This window comes from Cryptomeria japonica, chromosome 6, assembly GCF_030272615.1.
Source record: "Cryptomeria japonica chromosome 6, Sugi_1.0, whole genome shotgun sequence".
Lineage (NCBI taxonomy): Eukaryota > Viridiplantae > Streptophyta > Pinopsida > Cupressales > Cupressaceae > Cryptomeria > Cryptomeria japonica.
Genome location: NC_081410.1, coordinates 648,495,573 through 648,518,358, shown reverse-complemented (window position 1 = coordinate 648,518,358; position 22,786 = coordinate 648,495,573).

Genomic DNA, 22,786 nt, shown 5'->3' with positions numbered 1-22,786 from the left:
CTTCTGCTGCTACCTCAATGGAAACTGTGAAAAACTGTCTTATGTGTGCCTTAGGATCCCCTTTTCCTCTATACTTATCAAATTTAGGCTTCACAAAGTGTGTAGGAAAAGGAGGCAATGGAATGCTCTTGTCAAATGGATAAGGACATATGTCTCTCATTGTGTATGTTGGCTTCGGTGTATTTATGTCCTCCATTTTCTTTTGTAAGTCCCTGATTTGTTGCTCCAAATTGCTCTTAGGTGGGGATCGACTTCTTGGACCATACCCCATGCTTGAGGCACCAATTGGAAGAGGAGCATGTTGCATATATGGATGATATTGATCATACACATGCTCATATGGAGGAGGTCTATAGTGATGCTGCATATATGGACCACTTGGTATAGATTCATGTTGAGGAACACCATATCTATTTTGTGCATGTATACCATACTCTACAGGCATGTCATGTTCTATTGTGTTGCCCCCAAATTTGACACGGGGTTTCCTTGTGTCCAAATTTTGAGCATGCCTTTGAATATCCCATTGCTTTAGTGGTTGATCCTTAGAATTGATATGTGATTGAGCATATTTTTCTCCATAATACTTCCATAATGGTCTACGAAGGTGAGTATCATATGTTTGACCATGTGTATGTGGGACCTCTAGTTTTTGAAGCAAAGCTGATGGTGATTCAGGTACCATATATGGTCCTCTATTTCCTCCACTATTAGGTCTCCTTTGATCCATGTTGGAGTAAGGTTGTTGCAAAGGTTGATTTTCCATTATTTGAGACATGTCAAAATCATGAGGTATCTTGGCTCCACTTTGTGCCATCATTTGTAAAAAGTATTGTCTATCCCTTCTCATTATTTCCTCAACCAATCGATTGAAATGGGGATTCATAATGGATTCTTCCACATCTGCTGAATGTATGGAAAAGTTGTCCATATTGTCATTGTGTGCAGCATTGTTGTTTGTAATGTCCATGTTCTCAACATTTGGAATGTTTCTATAAGCATCCATGTCAGGTAATGTAGTATGATCAGAATTGAAAAAGAGCTCATTGTCATACTCATAAGAACTCATGTTTGCGGACTCTTGAGCCTCTTTAGTTTCTCTCCTAGATTTTTGAAGACAGGTTTCAACCATGAACTAGGTGTTGACCAAGATGTGTGAGACTAGATAAAAAATGGAAAGAGTATGGAAGACCAAGAGTTGGATGGAATGTAAATGAATCTGAGGTGCACTTGCAATGTCCAAAGTGTAAGACCAAGTATGTATGTAGTAGAGTAGGTGTGACTTCCAAAGAGAGGATAGTTTCTCTTGATGAGGTAAGTTGACCTTGACTCTAAGTAAGACCAAATGAGACCCAAAGGTAAGAAACCTTGATGAGGGACCACTTAACAAAGTGTTGTTGTATGTAGTGTGTTGACAAAGTATGATGAGGACAAGCAAGTGACCTTTTGACTCAAGTTTAGACAATTGTGAATGTAAAGTGAAATATGAAGCAATGATGGATTTTGTGAGACCCAAGGACAGGTTGAATGCTAGATGAAACCCTGGAGAAATGACCTAGGAAGCTCAAGAATTCCGAAGACTGTGTTTGTTTTGCTGGACTGTAACAGTTTTTCAATTCTGGACACAGACGTGCCTGTATACTTCACAGACGCGGTTTCCTAACACAGACGCGGCTCTGTTTAACACAGACGCGTTTTTTGAGATTTTTCTTGCAAAGTGTAATGTTAAATGAGAAATAAGGCTAGAAGAGGATAAATGAATTAATTAAATAAATAAAGATTTATTTAATTAAAAGAAGAATTAGGCTAAAGTAATTAAATAAATAAAATATTTATTTAATTAGACATCACAATTTTGGGTGTCTACACCTTCTATTCCTATGCTCTGCAACTCTAACTCTTGAACTGTCAACAACTTCCTGCTCAATGCATCTGTCACCCTATTAAGCTGCCCCTTCTTATGATTGATGGTTAAGGTGAAGGATTGGAGGTATTCCATCCATTTCAGATGCCTATTGCTTAGCTTCTCTTGAGTGTTTATGTAACTCAATGCCTAATTGTCTATGAACACTACAAATTCTTTTGGAAGTAGGTAATGCCTCCATTTCTTTAGTGAATGCACTAATGCATACAACTCTAGGTCATAAGCTGAGTACTTCTTCTTTGCTTCATTAAGATTCTCACTGAAAAATGCCACAGGCCTTCCCTCTTGACTCAATACACCACCTACTGCAATTCCACTTGCATCACACTCCAAAGTGAATAGCTTATCAAACGTAGGTAGGAGAAGGATAGGTTTTGTGGCTACTTCTTGTTTCAACAATTGAAATGCTTTGTCAGCCTGCACAGTCCATTTAAACTTAGTTTTAAGACCTCCCTTAATGGTGTCAAGGATTGGTGCACATATACCATTGAAATTCCTCACAAATTTCCTATAGAATTGAGCTAATCCATGGAAACTTCTAACTTCAGTCCCTGTTTTAGGTGCAGGCCAATTCAAGATTGCCTCCACTTTGCTTGGATCCATCTTCAAGGTTCCTTTGGACACCACAAATCCTAAGTAGACCAGCTCTTGCTTCAAGAAGTTGCACTTCTCGAGGTTGATGGATAACTTCTCCTCATGCAACCTTTCTAAAACTAACCTCAAATTCTCAAGGTGCTCTTCCTTGGTTCTGTTATCGATGCGAATGTCATCTAGGTACACTACCACAAATCTGCCTGTGAAATCCTTCACCACCTAATTCATCAACCTCATGAAGGTGCTTGGAGCATTAGTAAGCCCAAATTGCATCACAAGCCATTCATACAATCCATCTATGGTTTTAAAAGCAGTCTTCCACTCATCACCCCCTTTAATTATTATCTGGTGATAACCACTTTTAAGATCAAGCTTGGTAAAATACATAGCCTCTCCTAAAGAGTCCATTAGTTCCTCTATTCTAGGAATAGGAAATCTATACCTTATGGTAATCCTATTGATTTCTCTTGAGACAATGCATAGTCTCCACTTACCTCCTTTTTTTGATGCTAGCACTACTGGGACTGCACATGGGTTGATGCTCTTCTTAATTAGTCCTTGTTCCAATAACTCCTGCACTTGCCTTGCTACTTCCTTATTCTAATCAAGTGTGAGCTTATATGCAGCCTTGTTAGGTAAGGATGCACCAAGAACAAAGTCTATTTGATGACTTATGGACCTTCTTGGTGGGAGTGTTGCAGGTGCTCCATCACTCACTATATCCTTATACTCTTGCAATATTTGCTTTACCTCCTTGGGTACTTCTGCCTGCAACTTGTTTGCTTTCTCACTTGGCTTCACAAAGATGGCACACTTCACTATCTCCTCCTCATGTAGAAAACTCAAGAATTCTTTACCAATAGCCATTAAAACACTAGGTGTTTTTGAAGTGCCCTCTTCATCCTCAGTCAAAGACTGAATCTTGAAGGTCTTGTTGTCCTTCTTAAATGATATGGAGTTCTCCTCTCCATCATAGATCACCTTCCTATCAAATTGTCAGGGTCTTCCTAGCAATAAGTGGCATGCATCCATAGGTAACACATCACAAAGGATCTTGTCCTTGTATCCTCCAATAGAAAACTCTACCCAAGTCTGCTCATTAACTAGCACACTCTGTCCTTTGTTCAACCAAGTCACTTTGTAAGGATTCGTGTGGGGTATTCTTGTGAGTTTCAACTTCCTAACTGCCTCTTCTGAGATGATGTTGTCAGTTGAGCCTATATCAACTATCACCTTGCACACTTTACCAAGAACTTTGCATCTCACCCTAAACAATGCTCTCCTATGTTTGGGTTCCACCTTAACCGGCTGTCTGATCAAAATCCTATTGAACATCGGATTCTCACCAACTTCTGATTCAATCTGGTCCACATCCAGTGTCTTCCTGCTTGAAGAGTCTTCTTGTGCATAAATAACCCTCTTTCCACTGTTTGATGTGGTAGGCTTGTCAAGGCATCTATATGTCGGGTGTCCCAATTGTCCACAATTGTAACACTTCATTCTTTCAAAATAGGAGTTACCTCTACCGATACTTCTACCCCTATTAGGACCACCTTGTGCAACTCTTCCTCTAGAATGTCCTCCTCTGAGATTGGCTTCACTACCATGCTCAGTCAACTTGGCTTCTCCTTGGTTCCTTGGCTCGTTTGTCTTGCTTTGGTAACCACCTCGGTGATTCACTTGGTCTCTACCTCTGCATCTACCCCTGTTATTGGAGTCTCCTTTCGTTTTGTTCCTCTCTTCTACCTTGACAGCAAGCTGATGACATTTCTGAACAGTAGTAGGAGTCCATAAGCTTATCTCCTCCTGAATGTTCCACTTTAGGCTGCTTAGATACCTAGCCACCTTAATAGATTCATCTTCTTGAACCTTTGATCTAAGACATAGCTTTTGGAATTCTTCGGTGTAGGAAGTTACATCAAGATCTTTTTGCTTCAATCCTTGTCTCTTCTTATGAGGCTGGATTTCATAATCCTCTGGTAAGTAGTTCTCCTTAATCTTACTCACCATGGCCTTCAAATTTGCAATTGGTAGCTTTCCCATGCTAACCCTTTCTTCTTGCAAGTACTTCCACCATGTCAAATTTGCTCCCCTTAATCTTGATTTGGAAACTTGAACCTTCTGAGCCTATGTCACTCCTTCACACTCAAAGTGGTTTTCCATGCCCTCAATCCATTCCATAACAGTGTCTATGTCCATTCTTCCACTGAAATGTGGCAATCCTTCAAAAGCTTTGGTGTTCAAAGCCTTGATAGCCTTCACAAAAGGTTCTTCATTGAACAAGGGATCTGGTTCAGGAATTATGTCATCTATGTCTATATTTCTCTTGCTTTTACCCTTGGTTTCTTCATCCCAAGGTTCATGTGTTCTCTAATCCACCACTTCCTGCAGTTTATCCCTTATCTCACTCATTGCTGCTTCAAGGAGTCTATTCTTCTCCTTCTGTTCTTCCACTTCTGTAGCTAGCTCTGCATTAGTAACCATTTTTCTCTCCCCTACTAATTCACCAGTATATAGAGACATACATAGTCCAACAAGTCTTTTACTTGCTCTAATACCAATCTGATGGGATGGGGTTTGGCATAGACTAGCCTAGTCTATGCTCCTGGATCCTTCCCTAGGATCACCTGGTGTTCTCTCCACACCCTAGGGTCTCTAGGACTTCCCTTTTTCTTGAGTAATCCCCTAACCTTGCCCAATCCACCCACCAATTTGTTGCTATGCTGCTCCTATGGTCTCACCTACTCATGAGACTCAAAATCCCTTATTATGGCTAATAAGGGCTAATCTTGTTCCACACCTTCCAAGGTCTTAGCAAGGTTGTTTCAGGTCTATTTCAAGGTTTTTCCACCCATTTATGAGCCCCCAAGAAGTTGCTACCTTCATCCTTTCTACCAATTTCACTGTTTTGTGTTTTTGCTTACAAAACAAGGCTACAAGGATTAGGACCAATTAGGCCTCCTAACCGGTCTTCTAGGGCTTTCTCTCACAAACGATGCATACAAAACCCTAACTCCCAAAATGGACTACCATTCAATTGGAAAGGGCTCAAGGATTTTCTAGGTTTTGGGCCTCCAAGTGGCCGTACAGTGCCTAGGGCGAATTTTGGGGTTTTTCAAGGGTTTTGTGAGGGTTTTGTAGTCTACCTGGGTCACAGTGAAGGTTTTGTGTGTTAGCCACCTTTTTTGGATTGGTGGAGGCTCCTCCTTCACACCAATGATTCTTCTAACACTCCTCTACACCTCCTCCAAAGGATATACTCTCCTCTTTCCAACCTTGCTCTCCAATACCTCTACAATCTAACCTCTCCTAACCGGGCACTATCCAGTCTCGCCTAGGAGTGGGTCTTTGCTTGGCCTTCCTGCATTTTTAAGGGCCCTACTTGTTTTTTAGTATGGTACAAGGTCTGAACTCTCATTCCGCATGGTTTCATGGTGGTTCCACAACGGGGAATGGAGTTATGCAGCCATTTACACAATCCTGTCCAAAATTGGATAGAAAGAAGACAATTTACAGACTATTTACAAACACACTCAATCTGCAAATAAAAACCTAAACTAATTGCTTGAAATGAAAGTATTTACACCATGACAAACATTCCACATAGATTCAGATGTTTCTCAATCCATTAACTTGCTTGTTTTCTTCTTACAAATTGACTGGTAACAGTTTTACAGTCTCAATCTGATCTTTTTGCTAGGGTCGTACAATGTCTGACATCCAGCCCATTCATTTAGGGTTTGCAAGTACTTATACTACCTTTGCCTCAGTTTGTGTGCCCAAACTAGGGTTTTCCACGCTAACCTAAAGAATTTGACATCATGGTGGAAAAGTTGCTTGACAACTTTTAAAAGTTGTCATGCAACTTTTGAGCAACTTTCCCAATGTTGCTCTTCATGACTCCTAGACCCACAATGGGCCAACCTAAGGACACCACCATGTTATAAAGGACCCCTAAATAGTTCAAGGATACACATACTCACAATCCTGACTCATGACCCCTAAGATCTCCACTAGGACCCTAACTAGGACCTAGTCTAGCACACATGAGCTCATGGCTCTTATTCATGTACAATGGCTTCATAATAAGCATAACACCAACAAAACAAGAAAGAGAAAGAGTTTGGAAGGGTGCTCCTGTACCATACTCCCTACTAGATATGAGATGTATTCATTAATGGATGGATTCTCTGGTTATAATCAGTTCAAGATAGCACTTGAAGATCAAGAAAAGACAACTTTCACATGTGCATGGAGAACTTTCTGCTAGAATGTTATGCCATTTGGTCTAAAGAACGCAGGAGCAAATTACCAAAGAGCAGTAACCACTATCTTCCACGATATGATGCATAAAAACATGGAAGATTATGTTGATGACGCCTTGGTGAAAACCATAAAGAGATCTACGCATATTCAAGAACTAGGCCTCATACTAGATAGAATGAAAAGATTCAAACTTCAATTAAATCCTAAAAAGTGTGCATTTGGGGTAATATCAGGAAAATTGTTTGGTTACATAATTTCAAAAAAAGGAATTTAGGTTGATCTGGAAAATGTCCAAACTATAATGGAAATGCCTCCACCCAAGAACATCAGTCAAATGAGAAGTTTACAGGGCCATCTTCAGTCAATAAGGCATTTTATATCTCAGCTAGCAGACAAAGCTCAACCCTTCACAAAGGTATTAAGGAAAGGAGTTCAATACAATTGGGATAAAGATTGTGAACAACATTTACAACAAATCAAAGAATATCTTTCTAATCCACCCATATTAATGCCACTGATTCAAGGTAGGCCACTAATCCTATACATATTAGCTACAGATACTTCACTAGGGGCACTTCTGGCACAATAGGATGACAATAAAAAGGAACGAGCTATCTATTACATCAATAGAATATTGTTGTCGTATAAAATGAACTGCACTATAATAGAGAAAGCATGCTTGGCATTGGTCTTTGCATCACAAAAATTAAGGCACTATATGTTGGCACACTCTATTAAGCTAGTAGCCAAGATTGATCCGCTCAAATATCTTCTTAGTAAAGCAACACTTACAGGGAGACTGGCCAAATGGGTTATGGTTCTTACGGAATTTGATATCGAATATGTGGAACGTAAAGCCATCAAAGAACAAGTTATTGCAGACCAACTTGTTGATGCTCCACTTGAAGACAATCAACCTCTGCATATAGAATTCCCAAATCAATCAATCATGCACCTTACTGAAAAATCATGGAAGATGTTCTTTGATGGGTCTTTCACTCAACATGGTTCTGGTGCTGGAATACTTTTTATTACTCCTCAAAAATATTCAATTCCGAAACCTTACAAGATTCTCTTCCCTTGCACAAACAATATTGTAGAATATGAAGCTTTGGTAAACAGGTTCAAGCTGGCCATCGAGTGGAAGATTGTTGAATTATACATCTATGGTTATTACCTCTCTGTAGTCAGTGAGACTCTTTTGTAATGAGCAGTACGCTCTAGGCAATGTGCCTTCCTACATGTGCAGGCCCCTCATTATATCACATACTTTCTGCAGAATTATCATCTAATTGTGGGTAGGCTTCCCACTGTGGTTTTTCCCTTTCCGAGTTTTCCACGTACAAATCATGGTGTTATGTGGTATGGTTTCATTGTGTTGATTATCTACTTTATTGTTAAGTTTCATTGCTTACCGGTATGTGTTTCTGCTATTCCAGTACTTAATGTTTGTGTGATCTGGTTAAAGTTTATTAAGTGGATTAATTGATATAATCTGTTAACAACTGATTCACCCCCCCCCTCTTAGTTGTTCACCGGTTATCATAACAAATTTCTCATAGAATAGCTGATGATACCTTCATTTGAGATCCCATCATCAAATTTGGTTTGTGTCCTCATTGGTCCTAATTCTCCATGGTATCATGATATCTATGATTATCTAAAATCCCAAATTATACCACCAAACCTTTCCTCCAACCAACGTCGATACTTCATGCGACAAGCTGCCAAATACATCATCATCAATGATACCCTTTATTGCCACCCTTTTGACCATACCCTCCTCAGGTGTTTGGATTTTGACGAAGCACAAATGACTTTACATGATGGTATATGCAGGGTTCATTTCAATGGGCTTAGCCTAGCTGGTTATTATTGGCCGACAATGAAACAAGAGGCTCATGACTTTACCAAGAAATATTACAAATGCCAGCTGCATGGAGACTATATTCACGTGCCAGCACAAGAAATTTAGCCTCTCATATCTCCATGGCCCTTTTCTCAATGGGGATTGGATCTCATTGGAAATATCCACCCGATATCAGCAAATGGATATAAATTCATCATAACAACCTGAAATACTTCACTAAGTGGATCAAGGCTATACCTATGACTTATATCACTGGCACACAGATTAATAAGTTCATCTTGAATTATATCATATGCTGGTATGGAGTTCCTCTTGCTATAGTTACAGACAATGGCCATCCATTCAATATTAAAGATGTCAGGGAACTCTGTGAGAAGTTTCACATTCAACACCGCTTCTCAACCCCATACTATCCACAGAGAAATGGCCAAGCCGAGGCATCCAATAAAACAATCATCAATATACTCAAAAAGGTTGTCAATGACGTTGGTCGAGATTGGCATGTGCAATTGAATCCATCTCTATGGGCCTATCGTACCTCAATCCACACCCCTACTGGTGCAACACCTTATTCCTTGGTGTATGGTGGGGAACCTATTTTACTTTTGGAGGTTGAGATTCCATCATTGTGGGTCTCTTTACAACACCTGATAGATGATGAAGCATACAAATTTTCTAGGTTGCATCAGCTTGAGATGTTAGATGAAAGACGCCAGACAACTTTGACACATTTGTGAGAATATCAAAATCATCTTCATCACACCTATAACAAGAAAGTTAGAGGGCAACACTTCGAAGTGGGAGACTTGGTCCTGAAAGCTAACCCTAAGAATTCACCTGAGATTATCAAAGGAAAATTTGAACCTGATGCCCTCCTAAATGGCACAATGTTAGTTCTTGATCAAACAACACAAAATCACACAAGATGTTAGAGTTAATCAATCGAAAACCAAAACATACGAAGGCATTCCAAAGGAGACACTAAAAACATGCTAATGAATCTAACTAAAGAAGTAAGACAATGAGATATCTCCAACTATCTCTTAACATGATATTAGCTCTTTCTCCCTTGTTCCTCTCCTCTCCAAGTTCCAAAATAGTGTAGCTCTCAGCAGCTTTTTGCACTATGGATGCTTATGGAGGATTGAGATTTGTAGTATAGCTCCAAACATGAAATGAAAAGCTAATACTAATGCTACAATGATGTATTTTAACCAAAAAGACAAGATTTAGTTATGCTATGCTAAATGCTCTCTAAAATGGCTATAGTCTAAATGCATACAAGTTTTCAGGATCTGGATTATGAAGGAATGGGATCTATTTATAGGAAAAATGGAGCAATGGATGGCCAGGATTGAAAGGTTTAATCAAGGGTCAAGCTTGAAAGTTGGGGATCCATGTGCACAATTTGCACCAATGAAATGGTGACAAGTGTCAACATAGGGTTGGGTTGAGAGAAGAGGTTGGAGGCATTAAAGGCCTGAGAAGACCTCATGGTTATCTAAAGGCTAAGAGTCAAGCCTAAATTAGGATTACCCACTGGATTAGGAGTTAATCCAAGGATAAACCTTTGTGCAAATGATTAAGAGATAATCATGGTCAAAGCATTGAAGGCTTGATGAGACCCTTGGGTTGGGTAGAGGTTGAGTCAAAACAAATGTTTTAACCATGTGGGAGAGTTGAATTAACCATTAATGGTTATTGGAGACTTTGTGGATTAAGTGGTTGAAAGTTGGAAGCCTTTAATGGTTTTCAAAGACTTTGGGGTTTTTGGTGGTTGAAGGTTGAAAACCTTCAATGGTTATCCAAGACTTTGGGCCATTTGAGAAGTGACTCCATTTTGCTTAGGAATGTGACAATAATTAGGGGATGGATTAGGCTAATTAGGAAGGGGTTAGAAGAATCTAGAAGGGGATTAGATTTTGCAAGTGGATTTGGTGGGTGAGGGAAAATAGGATTTTATTAAAATAAAAATTCATTTATTTCAAAATGTGTGCAAGTTGCATTTGTAGGAAAATGCAAGTGGGGGGGGGAGGATAATGATTTAAATAAATGTTTTATTTAATTTATTTAAAAGAGGAAAAGGGATTTTAATTAAATAAATTGATTTTATTTATTTAATTGATTGAAATTTGATTTAATGAATTAATTAAAATAAATTGAATAATTTATTTAATTAATAGAAGAATGTTTGGGGATGAATTAATTAAATATTAATTTAATTTATTGATGGCTAGTGGATTTTTAATCAAATAAATACGAAATATTCATTTAATTAAAATGGACAGATTTATGTGACTACAGAACCTAATTGGGTTGGGCCTTTCATTGTCACCACAACATATGGCTCAGGTGCATATCAGCTTGCCTCTTCGGAGGGTGAACCACTATCAGATCCCGTTAATAGAATACACCTCTGGAAGTATTATACATAATTTTCTTTCAGCAGCTCTCCAATGTGATCCTGAAAAAAATTTTAAAAAATTGAAAAATAAAAAAATAAAAAAAATAAAGAGAAAAATGAAAAAAAATAAAAATGAAAAAGTCAAAATACAAAAAAACAAATTGAAAAAGAAAAAAATCATCACCTTGGTGAAACCCTGGTAAATAGGCGCCTTGTGTGAAAGCAAAAAAAAAGGGTGAACAAAATAGGAAAATGTGAAAAATAGTAGAGATAAATCATTCGCCCTTTAGTGAAAACCTAGTAAACAGGCGCTTTGGGCAAGTACCATGGTGAAAACCTGGCAAACAGGCACCACGCGTATCAAAGTCGTTGCTTCATCGTCTATCATGATTCCTTTTGTACATAGCACAAAGCTTTGCCATGCCTATTCATTCCAATTTGACCAAGTGTCTCAGTCTAGGCCTGTGATTGGTCAGCATCAATGTCTTTTTTTGACAATTGTCTCCCCTTGTATATATGTTTTTTGTCTAGGTCGTTTGTACATATTGGACCTTGATTGGGAGAAAAATCCCATGTCATGATCAAATGACAGAGTTATCATCGTGAACAGCTTGGAAGCTATGACATGTACATAACCTAAAAGTCCTGAAAAAATTCAAAAAAATCAAATAAAGTCCTGAAAAAATCAAAAAAAAAAAACCAAAAAAATTGAAAAATGTCCTTAAAAAAGCACAAAAAAGTCAAAAAATTCACAAAAAACCTAAAAATTGGAAAACATCAAAAATACAAAAACAATCATTTTTTATCATTTCGCCAATAAATTGTCCCTCTTGTAGATAGACAGACATTTTAGCACACGTCCAACAGAACACTTGAAACATTGTGCTTAAACGAAATCACTCATCAACAGATGAATTGTTCAACCAACCAAGCATTCAAGCTGATTGAACTTGTCATATCAATCAATCAACGTCAACATTATCATTGGTCTTTGTCAACATTATCATGGGTCTTATACAGGGTATGGTATACTCGAAACCAGACTATGTTCAGTCTCAGACGGGGTACTGCATTCCTTGAAACCAGACTGCATGATCGTCCTTTCGTCACAACGCTATCACTTTGGTAATGAAGATCAGAATGTTTGTTTGACTTGTTTGAATTTGTGAGTCTTATCTTTTTATTGATTTATCTTTGACCATGCTCCTATGTTGCTCGATGATGTCACTGAGTGATTTAGAGTGGTCGGGATGGCTCATGGTCCTTTTTTGTTTTTGTCTTTTGTTTGTGGAGTGTTTCTAGCATTCTGGGGCAAGTATGTCTTGGGTGTCTGTGATAAGTACATCCGCTCTATGAACGCAGCACATACTTAGACCCTTGACACACATAATTTCTTAAGATGTTTTGATTCATTCCTTGTCTACGATGTGTCTGATTTATGCAAAGGGATTGCATTATCGCCCTGGCCTTCATTGCCATGGTGCGCTGCATCCATTTGTCATATTAAATAAAGGTTCTCACCTACTTTTTGTGCATTTGTGAAAGCAATTTTTCTTCACCACTAATTGTTCTTCGTCTAATTTCTGCTTACTAACATTTCTTTTGTCAGTCCTTGAAGTCATCTTGGTCTAGTCTTGGCATTATTTTCGACAAATTGGCCTCTTTTTCTGGATTTTTCCGGCCAATTCCTCGAGGGGGCATACATATATCCTAATTGTTGTTTGGGGCATATTTCTTTATTGTTCTTTGAAACAATGCTCACAATCACATTGTCTCAAAGAGGGGCAAAATGTAGGCATCTAAAAATGGTTAATGCTTGCGGCGCCATACTTTAATATGTTTGTGTGACCTTATTTTAGGGTTTTCGCATCTTATTGACATTTCTCTATGTCACGCACTTGATCTTCATCATTTGTCAACATCTTGTTATTCCTCTACATTTCTTCCTCTTTCGATTGCTTTCTCGCATTTTCAATTAGATCTTGTCGATATTATTATGACTTTCAATCTTTGGTCATTATCAATCATTTTGTCTTGTCAATTGGACATCGTCAATCCTAATCGATATTGAATTAGGGTTTTGTCCTTAATCTTTATCATTGTCAATCTGATCTTGTCAATTGGGCATCATCAACCTTCTCGATGTTGAATTAGGGTTTTGTCCTTGGTCTTTGTCAATTTCAAACAATCTTTGATCAACCATTGTCATTCTAGATCATCTTGTGTCATCAATTTATTGATTCCTTATCAATTTGCGACCGATTTGTCATTGGTCTTTTGTCATGTGACCTTCATCAAGTCGACCATTTTATCAATCTTTGATCGATTTGTCATCAATCTCAATCAATTGTCATTTCTCATCAATTTGGACCGATCAGTCATTGGTCCTTCTCAATTGGTGCCTATCAATTTCATCCTTTTGTCAATTTTTGACCAATTTGTCATTGATTCTTGTCAACCAATGTCGATACTTTATCAATTATCAATTCTCATCATTTAATCGTGATCTAATCGACCTTGTATCAATTGTGTCAATCATTCAATCTTGTCATGACCTAATTATCGTCTTTCATTTCTAATTTGTCTCCTAGGGTTTTATGATTTAATCATTTAATCTTGTTCATCATGTTCCTCTAGGTTAAATAAATTTATTTTATTTAATCCTAGGTCCTCTTGTCATAATTAAATGTTTCATTTAATTGGCTAACTATGTCTTCTTTGTGTGTTAATTAATAAATGATAATTTATTAATTAATGTCACCTTTTTTCCTTTTTCCTCTTTTCAATTTCCTATTTTCTAATTTTCCATTTCCACCTAATTTGCTAATTTTTCAAATTTCAAATTTCTTTTAATTTTCCCTCCTCACTTTTCCAACGAATTTCTCCTCTTTTTAAGCTTCCTTTTGTCATAAATCAATGAGCAAATTTTGTGGCCAATTTGTCATAGCAATTTGTCATAATTAATTTGTCATAATTTTTTTCATTCAATTATGCCCTTTTCAAATCAATTTGCATTTTTCAAATCAATCATTCGAATTTCATGATTTTCCTCAATTTTGGTCTATAAACTGGGCTTCTTTTTTTCAATCATTTTGACAACCACGCTTCTAGTATCCTCACGCTATCAAAATCATCTTGCTTTCTTTCTTATTGCACTCATAGGTGAGATCCACAAAACAAGGTATTTGGAGGAGAAAGAAGGACAATGGAGGTCAATTGAAGGAGACATTGTGATGGTTTTCATTTCTTTTGAATGTCTTGTTTTCAATTCTTCTATTGATTGTGATAGGAGTTACTTTCATAGCATTCAGTTTCGTGGTTAGCTAATTGTTTGTGCTTTGAATCTTATACTCATTTTCCTACCTCACACTTACATTATTCAATTCAAGGTTAATTCCTAAATCAAGACCCAAGGCTAGCCCTTATCCACAACCCTTTCTCCTCTCTTTTTGTGTGCAAGTAATTGACTCGGGAGTTGTACTCAAAGATTCTGATAAAGTTGACGATGATGAACAAGTTTAGATTTTGATAGACTGAAAAGAGGAGGACCGAGGCAAATTCCATCTACCTGGTCTCGAAAAATCAGCTTGAACTTTCAAGAACAAGTTTTGATTCTCTTCTTCTACTCATATCCCCCTTTGTGGCTCTAAATGATACCTGTAGCAGTCTATTCTTACTGTTCCTCTTTAATTATCCATTGTCTTGCCCTAACTTCACAATTTACATCCAAATTTCAACTTAAAAGGGGGAGACAACAAATTAGTAAATATGAACATTATTCTCAACCCCTTTTCCAATTAAATTGTGGCTATATCTATTGGATTTACCCCCCTTTTTTAATGTATTGGTTTCTTAAGTAAAATTGTCTTAATTGGTGAAACCCTAATTTTACACCATCACAAGAACATCAAAATATATGGGGTGTAGACACCTAAAATTGTCCTCTCATAATTAAATAAATTTTTTTATTTATTTAATTATTTTATCTTAAGCCTTCTATTAATTAAATACATTTTTATTTATTTAATTAATTCATTTATCCTCTTCTAGCTTTCCCCTATTTAAATAAATATTTGTATTTATTTAAAATATCCTTTCCCTAAATTAAATAAATATTTTATTTATTTAATTGGTCCTACTTCCTCTATTATTTGTTTAAATCTTTATTTATTTAATTAATTCATTAACTTTTTCCCTCCATGACACATGTCATTTATCTTACCTACCCTCTTCATCTTTTATTATTTCCTCTACCTACCCTTTAATCCTACTCGATCATTTATTCCTTTAATCTCTTAATCTTATCCCTCCATTTTTTAAGGTTTCTTCTATATAAGAGGATACTCTCTTCCTTCCATGGCCCCAACTAATACGTCTATCTAGCCTTCAAGCGATTAAGTGACTTTACAACCACAATTTGTTCTTTGTTGAGCTCTTGTGCACATACAAAATCTAAGAGAAAATATATCAAACAAGATCAATGGAGATATGAGACAATGGAGATCAAACCCTATTTGGCATGTGAATGGTATATTGTTTCATTTGTTGATTTGCAAGATCTTAGGTTTCTTCATTGGTGTATGGTGAATGCTCCAGTGTGAAACTAGGGTTTTGCTTGTGGTTGGATCTTTTGTGGTTTTGCAATAGTTTTTCATCATCATTTTTCACCGTATGCATGGGGCAAACCTCCCCAAGAGGTTATAACACTAGGAAATACAAGATCTATAACAAACGAAATGACAAATGCAATAATACACTTCCCAATTCAAAATATGAAATAACCATAAGATTATGAAATGTTACAATAAGATGATAACATGGGGATGATAACATGGGAAGACTCACAAGTTCAAGGGGAGTAACTTTTGTATATAGATTTTCCTCAAAAAATAGTTTGAAATACTTATTATCTGATAAAATAGATGAATATGATAGGCTAGAGGACTACAATGCCAAAACAAGATAGTAATGCCCAAAGAGGAAAATCATGCAATTAATCAAGTGTCCCAAAAATGAATTTAATTCCTAAAAATGTGTTGGATATTAGAAACTAGAATATAGTCCTATTTGTGAGATTTTGCCAAGATCAAGGGCACAATGAAAAGCACAAAAGAGAGACAATAGTATGACAAGAACAAACTGTATTCTCATCAATATACAAATGATCAACTGGATTAACCAATACAATGAATATAGGCTTGCATATATAGGCAAGGCCAAATGGATATGTGAGCACACAATCATGACATGTGGCTCAATGAGAAACAAGGGTAGGTAAGAAAAATTAGGGGTAGGTAGGACAAATAATATAATATTCCACAAGAGGTGGATGACCCACCGAATGTGGAGTGTAACAGCAAGATAAGACCACGAAAGGTGGAATTTATCCTACAAGCTACATCCCTATGTGCACACTTTCCTAATTGTCTCATATCCAAACTACGATGAGATGAATTATCCTAAGTTAACTTAAGTAAAGTGTAATTATATCCTATAAGAATAAATAATTACACCAACACCCCCCCTTAAGTGCAATTTAGGGGAATGCAGACTCGAGTCAACAATGCAAGATGGGTCCCGACTACTAGGCCATGATAGGTACCCATGTACAATATGCAAATGCAAGAAAACCTATGCAATGCAGTCTCTCACAAACGAAGAAAGGGAGAAAACCCAAAGGGAAAAAAATCCCCCCCAAAAGAGAGATAAATGTACAAAAGACTCTCAAAGAAGAAGGACAAAACCTCAAAGAGGAAAAAGTCTCCCCCATAAGAGAGGAAGGAGAAGTCAGCTGACCCCCTTAATGAGACATCACGCACCCCCAAGAGAGCTCGCAACTGCTGGAACTTACTCTCAGTGAAGGGTTTGGTGAATATGTCTGCAACCTACTCCGTTGTAGGACAATACTGGAAATCAATGACTTGCTCCTGAATCAGCTCTCGGATGTAGTGCATATGAATCTCGATGTGTTTGCTCCGCTGATGCTGAACCGGGTTCTTCGAGATTGCAATAGCACTCTGATTGTCACAATGTAGAACTGTCGGTCGTGGAGTAGAGAACCCAAACTCTATGAGAATATGTTGAAGCCAAATAGTCTCAGTCGTTGCATTAACAACCCCTCGATACTCAACCTCAGTCGAAGAGAGAGCAATAGCATGTTGCTTCTTGCTCTGCCAACAAATGGGGCCCGAACCAAGGTGGAAGTTGTAACCAGAAGTAGACTTATGATCATCAAGATCGCTAGCCCAATCAGAGTCTTTGTACCCAACCAAGCGAAGTCCTGTGCCTTTTGCATAATGAATCCCATAATGATGTGTACCCTGGATGTAGTGTAGGATGCGTTTGGTGGCTTTCCAATGAAGCTCATGTGGTTCCTACATGAAGCGGGAAACCATGCCAACCACAAATGAAATGTTAGGGCATGTGTGAGTCAAGTAGATGAGACTACCCACAAGCTGACGATACAAAGTGGCATCAACTAGTGGAGAAGAGCACCTAGCCTCAAGCTTGAAACCTGAAAGAAAGGGAGTCGATGCAAGCTTACAATTAGCCATATGAAAGTGTGCAAGTAGATCAAGAGCATACTTGGGCTGCGAAAGTGTAATCCCAGAAGGTGACTGTGAAATCTCTATCCTGAGAAAGTAGTGCAAAAGACCCAAGTTAGTCATAGAAAATATGTCATGCAAAGCAAATTTGACACTGCTAATGATGGATGTGGTGCTCCCTGTAATGATCAAATCATCAACATAGAGCACAAGTATCAAGTTTGAGACATCCTATCGTAAAATGTAGACATTCAGATCAGAATGACACCTAGTGAATCCTGTTGAGAGAAGAAAGGAATCCATCTTGGCGTACCAAGCCCTTTGGGCCTGCTTAAGGCCATAGAGAGATTTCCTCAGTCTGCAAACCAATGAAGAATCCTGGATGAAACCCTGTGGCTGCTCCATATATATCTCCTCATCAAGATCCCAATGAAGAAAAGCACTCTTCACATCCATATGATGTGCAACCCAACCATGCATTGCTGCAATAGAAAGTGTTAAGCGAATGGAGTTAATCTTGGCTACAAGCGCAAAGGTCTCAGTATAGTCAACACCTGGAACCTAAGAGAAACCTTTCACAACAAGTCGAGCCTTACACTTATCCACACTACCATCTGCTATAAACTTGGTCTAATAGATCTACTCACATCGAACCATCTTTCTCCCCTTAGGGAGAGGGACTAACTCTCATGTGTTGTTCCTCATCAAGGAACTATACTCTTCCTCCATAGCTCGGTCCCACTCGGGAACCCCTGATGCTTCTTGAATGTTTGTGGATCAGAAGCGGTAGCAATGTATGCATGTGGAAGGTCGTGATGCTGTGATTGAGTCCTCTGTGTATCTGAAGGATCCCCAACAATAGAACCCGCTGACTCAAGTGTCTATCGAGCCCAATAAGGTCTAGGTGGAGGTGGAGAACGAGTCTCCTCAACTGCAAAAGGACCCTGCGGAGGTGTAACCCTACGAGTCAGAGTTGAGGGACTCTCATCATCTGAATAACTCGCATCACTATCCACAATGGAGGAAGGTAGAGGAGGAAGGGAGGCTAAGTTAGTAGAGCTTTCCTCAAAATGAACACGCCTCTCAATAAAACACCTCATGTGTCTCAGGATCCATCAATCTATATGCCTTAACACCCTCGAGATATCCAATAAAAATACAAGGCCTACTCTGAGGTTCCAATGCCTTGCATTTCTACAGAGGAATGAGAGCCCATGCTGGACACCCAAAGACTCTGAAATGTCTCACAATCAGTTTCCTACCAGCCCAAGCCTCAAAAGGAGTAATACCTGTCAAAGTTTTGTGAGGAACCTGATTTTGGATGTGTGTGGCACAACTGATAGCCTTTGCCCAAAAGGCAGGATCAAGAGAACATGCATGTATCATACAGCTAGCCATTTCTTTGAGAGTTCTATTCTTACGTTCTGCAACTCCATTCTACTATGGAGTGTAGGCAACGGAGTGTTCAAGATCAATCCCCTCAAATGTACAAAAATCCTCAAGTCTTTTGTTCACATATTCCCTTTCATTATCCGTTTGAAGAATCTTGACCACTTTCCCTGATTGCTTCTCCATATGAGCCTTGAAGTCTAGAAATTTGTCAAACACTTCACTCTTATGAACAAGAAAATAGACCAAGTGAAGTGAGAGTAGTCATCAATGAAGGTGAGGACATAGCGGACCCTACTAAATGAAGGTGATAGAAATGGACCTGCTACATCGCTGTGAACAAGTTGAAGAACTTCCAAAGCTCTCCAAGCTTTCCCCTTATCAAACTTCTCCTCAAGATGCTTGCCCATGGAACATCCTGAGCATACACCCTCGGAAAAACTGATTCGAGGTAGACCTGTGACCATTTCTTTAGTGCTAAGCTGCTGAAGATAGCGATAGTTGAGGTGACCAAACAGCTCATGCCATAGCTTACTTTCTGGATTTGAATGAGTAAGCAAGGCCCTAAAAGGAGAACTTGGCACAAAGTGGGAGAATGAATAAAGCCTTGAGTTGTCATTGACTTGTCCCATTGCTACCAAGGCATCATTATCAAGTTCCTTTACCATAACTGAATCAGGTGTAAACTCAACCTTTTTCCCATTCCCATAGTGAGTGATTTGGTAGATAGAGAGAAGATTGGTAGACAAGTTAGGAACATAAAGAACATTCTCAAATGTTCCATCATCCATGTCAACCAAACCTTCCCCTTCAACCTCAACTTGTGTATCATCACCTATGTAAATGTGAGGTACCTTTGATGGCTCTAATAAAGAAAACTGCTCCTTTGTAGAACCCATGTGATAAGAGGCACCCGAGTCAAGTATCCACTGTTGTGAAGAACCTGTTTTAGCCACAAATGCTTGCCCTTTTCTCTTAGACTGTGAGGAAGAGGAAGGAGATGAATCCTTCTTGTTGTAGGCGGATGGAAAATTGATGTTGTTCTTCTTAAAGAGATGTGTCAAATCATCAACTTGCTTGGTGTGGCATCGATGCTCATCATGACCATACTTCTTGCAATAAGCACAAGTTGGTTTATCCTTCTTAGGTGGAGTCCCCTTCTTGGAAGAGGATGAAAAATCACCTTGTGATGGAGAGGATGATTGTCCTTTTTCCCATTTGTGGCTTTGACTTAGATTGCTTCTTCTTATTGTTGGAATCTTTGCCTTGACTCCCTTGATTAGCCACCAAAGCCTTGGACTTTGAAGACTTGAGAATCCCCAAGTTCAACAACTTAGATTGTTCCAACATCAACATTTTTGTGAAAGTATCAAATGAAGGCATAGTGTAGGAACTCCCCACTATCAAACGAGGAGTTTGGAAGCTAGAAACAAATGTTGCATATTCAGGTGAAAGCTTGTCCAACAAGTTGAATATCAACTGAGCATCCTTTTTTTCAATTCCACAATCCTTAAGCTTTGCTCTTAGCTCATTTTCTTTGGTGACATAATCCTAGATTGTATAAAAACTCTTGGGATCCAATTTGGTGAGCTCATTGTCAATCTTGTAGCCTCTGATTTCATCAACTTGACCATACAATTTCTGAAAGATATCCCAAGCCTCTTTGATTGTAGAACACTTCTCAATATAAAAAATGAGGTCATCTGATACATACTTACGCAAAGTTCCAAGAGCCATGCTATTTTTAGTGAGCCATGTTATTTCTAGTGAGCCATTCTAACTAAGAATTAGGATCAGCCTTAGGATCTGGTGGTGCTACTATTGTTCCATCTATGTAATGCGTGAGCCCTTTTTCCATTAGTTTGCTCTGTGCTTTAATTTTCCAAGATGCATAATTATGAGGAGTTAAAGGTGGAAATTTATGAGGACTCATAGCAACAAAAATGAAAGAGCACAAGGACATAGAGGCACAATCACACAAGACACCCCCCCAAATTCACTCAATCAAAGAACCCCCCTCAAAATGATGATTTGGCACTTTATACTTAGTGCGTGTACAATGGGCCACTTGCAAAAAATGGCAAAGTGGACTTCTGATTTCAAGTTTACAACTGTCTCAAAGAGGCCAAAGGAGACTCAAACTGAAAATGCAAGAGATATAAACTAAGATCCAAGCAAATTACAAGTACCAAGTAGGCCAAAAAAGGACTAATATCTGAAAGTAGAATATCCACTCAAAATATCTAAAAAATTGATCACAGATTATGAAAGTAGACGAAAAAATATGCACTTTAAAAAAAAATGGCACCTGAAAAGGAGGTTGTATGAGCCCAAACAAAGCCTTTGAAGTTGCAAAATTGAGGATTGGACAAGTACAATTGAGAGAATCTGAAAATTATGAAAAACATGTGCACCCAAATCAGAAAATAACCACACCCCTACGGAGAGCACGAAAAATTAGCCCAAATCGAAAAAAATTGCACCAAAAAAGGAGCAAAATTGAGCAAGTTATGAGCCTCCAAAGTTGACCCAAAAAACCAAACTGCTCAACAAAGAGGGGTCTAAAATTTTCAAAAAAGTGTTGACGCATGTTGATGTCAGCAGTTTGCTATGTTAAATTTGACAGTTGTATGATCATCAAAATGGTTGTCGCACCCCCTGGCTAACCGTACAGAAATGCTAACGTGGCACTAACTGTATGAATGACATGGCAACCAACTATGCAGGTGACATGTCAATGTTTTTCCATGGGCCAGTGGCTTCCTGCCATGTGGTGGACATGGATTCATTGGGGAGGTGATGTGTCGTTGCAACGGGAGTTTGCTTGCGGCTGGTGGCGGGCTAGAGGTCGATGGCCGGTGGCTTGCCGGAGCCGATGGCCGGCAGGAGGCTGGTGGGCGACGGACAGGTCGCGGCAGGGCTAGAGCTGCGGTGGCCAACAAGAGGTGGCTATGGCAATCTGTCGGTGGTCGGTGGCAAGGCTTCAGGGTGTCGGGGCTACTGGTTGCGGTCGACAACGGCGAAGCGGCCGAGGGGAGGAGCGACCAACTGGTGTGTGGGCGGAGGAGTATGGTGTTCGGACGAGTTGCTGCAAGCGGCTTGCAGGTGGTATGGCCCTGCGTGCTGCGTAGGGTACGACCCCTGCAAAAACAACTTTTTCTTTTTCTTTTTCTTTTTCTTTTTCTTTTTCTTTTTCTTTTTCTTCTTTTTTTTTTTTTTTTTTTTGTTTGAAATTTTTTTTTTGCAAATATTTATTTTATTTTTTTCAAATAAACAAAAAAAACTGTAGAATAAAAAAAATATTTTCCGAAAATCCGTACCGTACTACCCGAATTGGGTAAAAAATTCCTCCAACACCCAAAATTTGACTTTTGCCAAAATAGGTCGAGTTTATACTCGATTTTTATGGAAATGGCCTCTCGGATGCAATGGTGAGGTTGAAAATGCTCTAGGATGCCTCCAAAACATGCAGTACCTCAGATCCGAAAATAGAAGCCTTCCAAGATGTCTCCGAAAACCAATCAATGAAGCCCCAATGTCTCTGATACCATGTGAGATTTTGCCAAGATCAAGGGCACAATGAAAAGCACAAAAGAGAGACAATAGTATGACAAGAACAAATTGTATTCTCATCAATATACAAATGATCAACTGGATTAACCAACACAATGAATATAGGCCTGCATATATAGGCAAGGCCAAATGGATATGTGAGCATACAATCGTGACATGTGGCTCAATGAGAAACAAGGGTAGGTAACAAAAATTAGGGGTAGGTAGGAGAAATAATATAA